Source organism: Neovison vison, chromosome 8 (assembly GCF_020171115.1).
Source record: "Neovison vison isolate M4711 chromosome 8, ASM_NN_V1, whole genome shotgun sequence".
NCBI lineage: Eukaryota > Metazoa > Chordata > Mammalia > Carnivora > Mustelidae > Neogale > Neogale vison.
In genome coordinates, this window is record NC_058098.1 from 77,147,353 (window position 1) to 77,156,761 (window position 9,409).

The 9,409-nt window shown below is 40.1% G+C and overlaps 1 pseudogene; it reads left to right on the plus strand.

Annotated features, from left to right (window-relative positions):
* Nucleotides 1-9,124: 9,124 nt before the first annotated feature.
* Nucleotides 9,125-9,207, plus strand: LOC122916655 (annotated as a pseudogene).
* Nucleotides 9,208-9,409: the final 202 nt, after the last annotated feature.

The following is a 9,409-nucleotide window of genomic DNA, read 5'->3' on the forward strand; positions in this document are numbered from 1 at the left end:
TAGCAGGCTGAGACTACTTCAGCTAGCAGGAGATCAGCTAGATAGCTTATCTAAAGATTGCAAACACCTGCAAATCCATCGGCAGATTGAAGAGAAGAAGAACAGCAATTCTAGAAACCGAAAAACAACCACTTTCTGGAAGGTAGGACTGGCGGAGAAGTGAATCCAAAGCGACGGGAAGATAGACCCTGGGGGGAGGGGCCGGCTCCCGGCAAGCGGCAGAGCAGCGGAGCACAAAATCAGGACTTTTAAAAGTCTGTTCCGCTGAGGGACATCGCTCCAGAGGCTAAACCGGGGCGAAGCCCACGCGGGTTCAGCGTGGCCTCAGGTCCCGCAGGGTCACAGAAGGATCGGGGGTGTCTGAGTGTTGCAGAGCTTGCGGGTATTGGAGCGAGAAAGCTGGCTGCAGAGACAGAGCCGACAGTGAGCTCGCAGCTTGGGGTTTCATTGAACCGGCCGTAGGCTTGGTGAGCTCGGAGCTCGGCCGGGGGTTAGGCAGACGGGAATTACTGGGCGCTATTCTCTGAGGGCGCACTGAGGAGTGGGGCCCCGGGCTCTCGGCTCCCCCGGGCCGGAGACCAAGAGGCCGCCATTTGTATTCCCGTCCTCCGGACCTCTACAGAAAGCGCTCAGGGAACAAAAGCTCCTGAAATCAAACCCCAGTGGATTACTCAGCCCGGCCCCTGGTAAGGGCGGTACAATTCCGCCTGGGGCAAAGACACTCGAGATCACTACACCAGGCCCCTCCCCCAGAAGATCAACAAGAAATCCAGCCAAGACCAAGTTCACCTACCAAGGAGTGCGGTTTCAATACCAAGGAGAGCAGCAGAATTCCAGAGGAGGAGAAAGCAAAGCACGGAACTCATGGCTTTCTCCCTGTGATTTTTTAGTCTTGCAGTTAAAGTAATTTTTTTCTTTTTCATTTTTTTCTCTACTTTTGCTAAATTTAAAAAAAATTTTTTTAATTTTTTTAAATTTAAAAAAAAATTTTTTTAACTTTTACCCTTTTCATTTTTAACTTTTTTAAACTAATTTATCTAATATATATATATTTTTTCTTTTTCATACTTTTCTTTCTTCGTTTTCTTTTTTTTAATTCCTTTTTTTTTTTCTTTTTTTTTTCCTTTCTTTTTTTTGAACCTCTTTTTATCCCCTTTCTCTCCCCTCACGATTTGGGATCTCTTCTGATTTGGTTAAAGCATATTTTCCTGGGGTTGTTGCCACCCTTTGAGTATTTTACTTGCTCCTTCATATACTCTTATCTGGACAAAATGACAAGGTGGAAAAATTCACCACAAAAAAAAGAACAAAAGGCAGTACCGAAGGCTAGGGACCTAATCAATACAGACATTGGCAATATGTCAGATCTAGAATTCAGAATGACAATTCTCAAGGTTCTAGCCGGGCTCGAAAAAGGCATGGAAGATATTAGAGAAACCCTCTCGGGAGATATAAAAGCCCTTTCTGGAGAAATAAAAGAACTAAAATCTAACCAAGTTGAAATCAAAAAAGCTATTAATGAGGTGCAATCAAAAATGGAGGCTCTCACTGCTAGGATAAATGAGGCAGAAGAAAGAATTAGTGATCTAGAAGACCAAATGACAGAGAATAAAGAAGCTGAGCAAAAGAGGGACAAACAGCTACTGGACCACGAGGGCAGAATTCGAGAGATAAGTGACACCATAAGATGAAACAACATTAGAATAATTGGGATTCCAGAAGAAGAAGAAAGAGAGAGGGGAGCAGAAGGTATACTGGAGAGAATTATTGGGGAGAATTTCCCCAATATGGCAAAGGGAACGAGCATCAAAATTCAGGAGGTTCAGAGAACGCCCCTCAAAATCAATAAGAATAGGCCCACACCACGTCACCTAATAGTAAAATTTACAAGTCTTAGTGACAAAGAGAAAATCCTGAAAGCAGCCCGGGAAAAGAAGTCTGTAACATACAATGGTAAAAATATTAGATTGGCAGCTGACTTTTCCACAGAGACCTGGCAGGCCAGAAAGAGCTGGCATGATATTTTCAGAGCACTAAATGAGAAAAACATGCAGCCAAGAATACTATATCCAGCTAGGCTATCATTGAAAATAAAAGGAGAGATTAAAAGCTTCCAGGACAAACAGAAACTGAAAGAATTTGCAAACACCAAACCAGCTCTACAGGAAATATTGAAAGGGGTCCTCTAAGCAAAGAGAGAGCCTACAAGTGGTAGATCAGAAAGGAACAGAAACAATATACAGTAACAGTCACCTTACAGGCAATACAATGGCACTAAATTCATATCTCTCAATAGTTACCCTGAACATTAAAGGGCTAAATGCCCCAATCAAAAGACACAGGGTATCAGAATGGATAAAAAAACAAAACCCATCTATATGTTGCCTCCAAGAAACTCATTTTAAGCCGGAAGACACCTCCAGATTTAAAGTGAGGGGATGGAAAACAATTTACCATGCTAATGGACATCAGAAGAAAGCAGGAGTGGCAATCCTTATATCAGATCAATTAGATTTTAAGCCAAAGACTATAATAAGAGATGAGGAAGGACACTATATCATACTCAAAGGGTCTATCCAACAAGAAGATCTAACAATTTTAAATATCTATGCCCCCAACGTGGGCGCAGCCAACTATATAAACCAATTAATAACAAAATCAAAGAAACACATCAACAATAATACAATAATAGTAGGGGACTTTAACACTCCGCTCACTGAAATGGACAGATCATCCAAGCAAAAGATCAGCTAGGAAATAAGGGCCTTAAACGACACACTGGACCAGATGGACATCACAGATATATTCAGAACATTTCATCCCAAAGCAACAGAATATACATTCTTCTCTAGTGCACATGGAACATTCTCCAGAATAGATCACATCCTCGGTCCTAAATCAGGACTCAACCGGTATCAAAAGATTGGGATCATTCCCTGCATATTTTCAGACCACAATGCTCTGAAGCTAGAACTCAACCACAAGAGGAAGTTTGGAAAGAACCCAAATACATGGAGACTAAACAGCATCCTTCTAAAGAATGAATGGGTCAACCGGGAAATTAAAGAAGAATTGAAAAAAAATCATGGAAACAAACGATAATGAAAACACAATGGTGCAAAATCTGTGGGACGCAACAAAGGCAGTCCTGAGAGGAAAATACATAGCGGTACAAGCCTTTCTCAAGAAACAAGAAAGGTCTCAGGTACACAACCTAACCCTACACCTAAAGGAGCTGGAAAAAGAACAAGAAAGAAACCCTAAGCCCAGCAGAAGAAGAGAAATCATAAAGATCAGAGCAGAAATCAATGAAATAGAAACCAAAAAAACAATAGAACAAATCAACGAAACTAGGAGCTGGTTCTTTGAAAGAATTAATAATATTGATAAACCCCTGGCCAGACTTATCAAGAAGAAAAAAGAAAGGACCCAAATAAATAAAATCATGAATGAAAGAGGAGAGATTACAACTAAAACCAAAGAAATACAAACAATTATAAGAACATACTATGAACAACTCTACGCCAACAAATTTGACAATTTGGAAGAAATGGATGCATTCCTAGAAACATATAAACTACCACAACTGAACCAGGAAGAAATAGAAAGCCTGAACAGACCCATAACCAGTAAGGAGATTGAAACAGTCATTAAAAATCTCCAAACAAACAAAAGCCCAGGGCCAGACGGCTTCCCGGGGGAATTCTACCAAACATTTAAAGAAGAACTAATTCCTATTCTCCTGAAACTGTTCCAAAACATAGAAATGGAAGGAAAACTTCCAAACTCATTTTATGAGGCCAGCATCACCTTGATCCCAAAACCAGACAAGGATCCCATCAAAAAAGAGAGCTATAGACCAATATCCTTGATGAACACAGATGCAAAAATTCTCACCAAAATACTAGCCAATAGGATTCAACAGTACATTAAAAGGATTATTCACCACGACCAAGTGGGATTTATTCCAGGGCTGCAAGTTTGGTTCAACATCCGCAAATCAGTCAATGTGATACAACACATCAATAAAAGAAAGAACAAGAGCCACATGATACTCTCAATAGATGCTGAAAAAGCATTTGACAAAGTACAGCATCCCTTCCTGATCAAAACCCTTCAAAGTGTAGGGATAGAGGGCACATACCTCAATATCATCAAAGCCATCTATGAAAAACCCACCGCAAATATCATTCTCAATGGAGAAAAACTGAAAGCTTTTCCACTAAGGTCAGGAACACGGCAAGGATGTCCATTATCACCACTGCTATTCAACATAGTACTAGAAGTCCTAGCCTCAGCAATCAGACAACAAAAGGAAATTAAAGGCATCCAAATCGGCAAAGAAGAAGTCAAATTATCACTCTTCGCAGATGATATGATACTCTATGTGGAAAACCCAAAAGACTCCACTCCAAAACTGCTAGAACTTGTATAGGCATTCAGTAAAGTGTCAGGATATAAAATCAATGCACAGAAATCAGTTGCATTTCTCTACACCAACAACAAGACAGAAGAAAGAGAAATTAAGGAGTCAATCCCATTTACAATTGCACCCCAGACCATAAGATACCTAGGAATAAACCAAACCAAAGAGGCACAGAATCTATACTCAGAAAACTATAAAGTACTCATGAAAGAAATTGAGGAAGACACAAAGAAATGGAAAAATGTTCCATGCTCCTGGATTGGAAGAACAAATATTGTGAAAATGTCTATGCTACCTAAAGCAATCTACACATTTAATGCAATTCCTATAAAAGTACCATCCATCTTTTTCAAAGAAATGGAACAAATAATCCTAAAATTTATATGGAACCAGAAAAGACCTCGAATAGCCACAGGAATATTGAAAAAGAAAGCCAAAGTTGGTGGCATCACAATTCTGGACTTCAAGCTCTATTACAAAGCTGTCATCATCAAGACAGCATGGTATTGGCACAAAAACAGACACATAGATCAATGGAACAGAATAGAGAGCCCAGAAATAGACCCTCAACTCTATGGTCAACTAATCTTCGACAAAGCAGGAAAGAATGTCCAATGGAAAAAAGACAGCCTCTTCAATAAATGGTGCTGGGAAAATTGGACAGCCACATGCAGAAAAATGAAATTGGACCATTTCCTTACACCACACACAAAAATAGACTCAAAATGGATGAAGGACCTCAATGTGAGAAAGGAATCCATCAAAATCCTTGAGGAGAACACAGGCAGCAACCTCTTCCACCTCAGCCACAGCAACATCTTCCTAGGAACATCGCCAAAGGCAAGGGAAGCAAGGGCAAAAATGAACTATTGGGATTTCATCAAGATCAAAAGCTTTTGCACAGCAAAGGAAACAGTTAACAAAATCAAAAGACAACTGACAGAATGTGAGAAGATATTTGCAAACGACATATCAGATAAAGGACTAGTGTCCAAAATCTATAAAGAACTTATCAAACTCAACACCCAAAGAACAAATAATCCAATCAAGAAATGGGCATGAACAGACATTTCTGCAAAGACGACATCCAGATGGCCAACAGACACATGAAAAAGTGCTCCATATCACTCGGCATCAGGGAAATACAAATCAAAACCACAATGAGATATCACCTCACACCAGTCAGAATGGCTAAAATCAACAGGTCAGGATATGACAGATGCTGGCGAGGATGCGGAGAAAGGGGAACCCTCCTACACTGTTGGTGGGAATGCAAGCTGGTGCAACCACTCTGGAAAACAGCATGGAGGTTCCTCAAAATGTTGAAAATAGAACTGCCCTATGACCCAGCAATTGCACTACTGGGTATTTACCCTAAAGATACAAACGTAGTGATCCAAAGGGGCACGTGCACCTGAATGTTTATAGCAGCAATGTCCACAATAGCCAAACTATGGAAAGAACCTAGATGTCCATCAACAGATGAATGGATAAAGAAGAGGTGGTATATATACACAATGGAATACTATGCAGCCATCAAAAGAAATGAAATCTTGCCATTTGCGACAACATGGATGGAACTAGAGCGTATCATGCTCAGTGAAATAAGTCAAGCGGAGAAAGACAACTATCATATGATCTCCCTGGTATGAGGAAGTGGTGATGCAACATGGGGGCTTAAGTGGGTAGGAGAAGAATAAACGAAACAAGATGGGATTGGGAGGTAGACAAACCATAAATGACTCTTAATCCCACAAAACAAACTGAGGGTTGCTGGGGGGAGGGGGGTTGGGAGAAGGGGGTTATGGACATTGGGGAGGGTATGTGCTTTGGTGAGTGCTGTGAAGTGTGTAAACCTGGCGATTCACAGACCCGTATCCCTGGGGATAAAAATATATATTTATAAAAAAATAAAAAATAAAAAATAAAAAATAAAAGAGTCCAAAAACAGACTCCCCAATTTTGCTACCCTTAAAAAAAAAAAAAAAAAACTTAAGTAATTTCCCCAAGCTGGCAGTTGGCAAGCAACAAAACCAGGGCCAGAACCTAAGTTTCTCAGTGCTCTGCCCTTTCATTCCCAAATGTCAATGCCTAGAACAATGCTGGCCCATTACAAAACAAAAAAAAAAAAAACAAAAAAACAAGAATAGTATAACAAGTATCAGAGCAAATAATTTCAAAACTTTTATTAAGAGATTGTCATTTTACTGCTTTGGGAGATTTAAAATGCTCTTAATGAGGCTCTTTATCACAGTGACGAATGGAGCTAATGTGGGATCAACTCACCTATCGTAACTACACCAACAAAGGCTCCATAAACAAAACCATTTGAAAAACACAACTACGCACTAAGACAAGAAAGCGAAATCCTCAGGTGCCAGAAATAAAGAGAACACTAAAAGGTAATGATCAAGAGGTAAAGTTAAACAGGCAAAACAGGCAGCTGGAGAAGTGGAATCAGAAGTTGAGCTTAGGGGCTGCAGTGGGAGTTGAGGCCCCCCGTGCAATGGAGCTGGCACTCAGCGCAGAGCCAGGATCCCAGAAGAGCTCTGCTGTTGTGAAAAGGATTCTAGAATCTCTCTCCCAATAGCCTGAGAATTAGGGGGTGAAGGAAACTGATTACCACCAAGACAGCTCACCTCCCAAACTAAGCTGTGCACAAGGTGGGAGCCACAAGGGTACTCCTGAGTAGTAAAACAGAAAACCCACACCGAAGTAGCAACAGAAAAAGCTGAGAACCAAAGATCCAGAAGAAGCCGAGAAACCTGAAGGACCCTAGTATAGACAAAAGACAAATACGATACTGCCCCATAGTCACACTTTATGATCCTGGGGGCATGAGACACCGTGGAAAGAAATACCTAAGATGAGATGAAAAATACCTATCTTCCAGGGGAAGGACTTAGCAGAATTCATGCCTCGAGAATTACAGACAATAGAGTAAAGAGACTATAAAGTAAATAAGCTTAAATGATTCTGGACATAAAAGAATAAAAACTGTACAGAAAAACCAGAACAGCCTAAAAAGCAAGAGACATAGTTCAGGGAGGGAAAAAAAAAAAAAACTATAGAATTTCCAAAGATAAAAAATATAGCATTTTTTCAAAACAACTCAGTAGATTAAAAAAATTTAAAAACTCAGTAGACTAAACATAGCTTAAAAGAAAGTAAGTTGGAAGGCAGAGTTGAAGAAATCTCACAGAATGAAACTCAAAAAGATAAAAAAGAAATATTTAAAAAGAAAGAGGCACAGAGAATAGAACGTTACTAAGTGTTCCAGAAGGACACAATAGAGGGAATATGAGAGGAATCTGCAATAAAAATGGCTATGTTAGAGACTGCTGCCTGTTCCTTATAACCAGTCTCGCCCTCTGGCTTTTTCAGAGAATCACCCATTTTCAGCTGAGAACTAGGCTGCCCAGAATAAAGACAGTATTTCCCAGTTTTCCTTATACCTGGACAGGCTATATGACCGTACTTTAGAATGTAAACAAAACAGCATGTGTAACTTCCAGATATGTCCTTAAAGGAAAGAGATAGGACTTTTCTCTCTACTTTTTCTTTCCTAGTAGCTCAAATGCAGATGGTATGGTTTAAGTTTTTTTTTTTTTTTTTTAAAGATTTTATTTATTTATTTGAGAGAGAGAGACAGTGAGAGAGAGCATGAGCGAGGAGAAGGTCAGAGAGCGAAGCAGACTCCCCCATGGAGCTGGGAGCCTGATGTGGGACTCGATCCCGGGACTCCAGGATCACGCCCTGAGCCGAAGGCAGTCGTCCAACCAACTGAGCCACCCAGGCGTCCCGGTATGGTTTAAGTTTGATTAGAGAATCTACTTGCTGAAAATGAATGGTGGAACGATAAAATGGAAGGATCCCTGAGCCTCTGACACCATCAAACGCCACCTGGAAAGCCTCATCTATGTGAAAAAGAGAAACTTCTGTCTTGTAGGAACCACTTTGATTTAGAATTGTTTTTAAAACACTTGCAGCAGAATCTCATCATAACTTCTGATTGAGAATTTTCTACAATTAAAGATGGTAGTCTCCGATTTGAAGGAGGGGAATGAATTTTGAGCTAGAAAAAATGTGATTAAATCTACACATGGACATAGAATGATAAAACAGCAGAACACCAAACATACAGAGAAAAACTTTAAAAGCAAATCTGAGAGAAAAGAGATTGTTGCCCATAAGGAAAGATAAACTTCAAAGGAAAGATAAACTTCTCAAACACAATGAGGGATGCAAAAAGAAAATGGAATAGTATCTTGAAAATGCTGAAAGGCAGTAAGGCTCAACATAGAATTCCATGCTTCGCTGAACTGTAACTCAAGAATGAGGACAAAATGTGGACCCTGCCAGACACACACAGATTAGCACTGACAACAAGTACCTATATAATACAACTTTACAAGGCACTGTTCTAGGTGCTTTATCTATTTTAACTTATAATCCACACAACAACCCTCTGAGGTAGTTACTATTAAGTATTACTATATCAGGGATGATGAAACTAAGATACAGGAAAGTTAAGTAACTTGCCCAAGGTCACACAGCTAGTAAGAGTCCAAACTGGGATTCAAGCATGGACATGGACGGCCTGCTTCAGATTCCATCGTTGTAATCCCTCACAGGAAGAGTTCGTTATGCCCAGACCTTCCATGAAATTACCACTGAAGTCATTTAAAAGATGGTCTGGTACTCACTTTGGCAGCACATTTGCTAAAATTGGAATGATACAGAAGATTAGCACAGCCCCTGTGCGAGGTTCACATGCAAAAGACCAGTATGGAGCCTGGACAGACCAAGGAGGATGTAAGCAGAAAAACGAGAAAGATAAATCAGCAAATCATATGGATCCACTAATGTATTAACTACAAAAGTGTCCTTTCATGCAATAATTCTGATATTAGATTCTAGGGGACTTTTTTTTTTTTCCTCTTGTAGTATCTTTATTCGGCAAAAGAAAATATTTGGCAACTC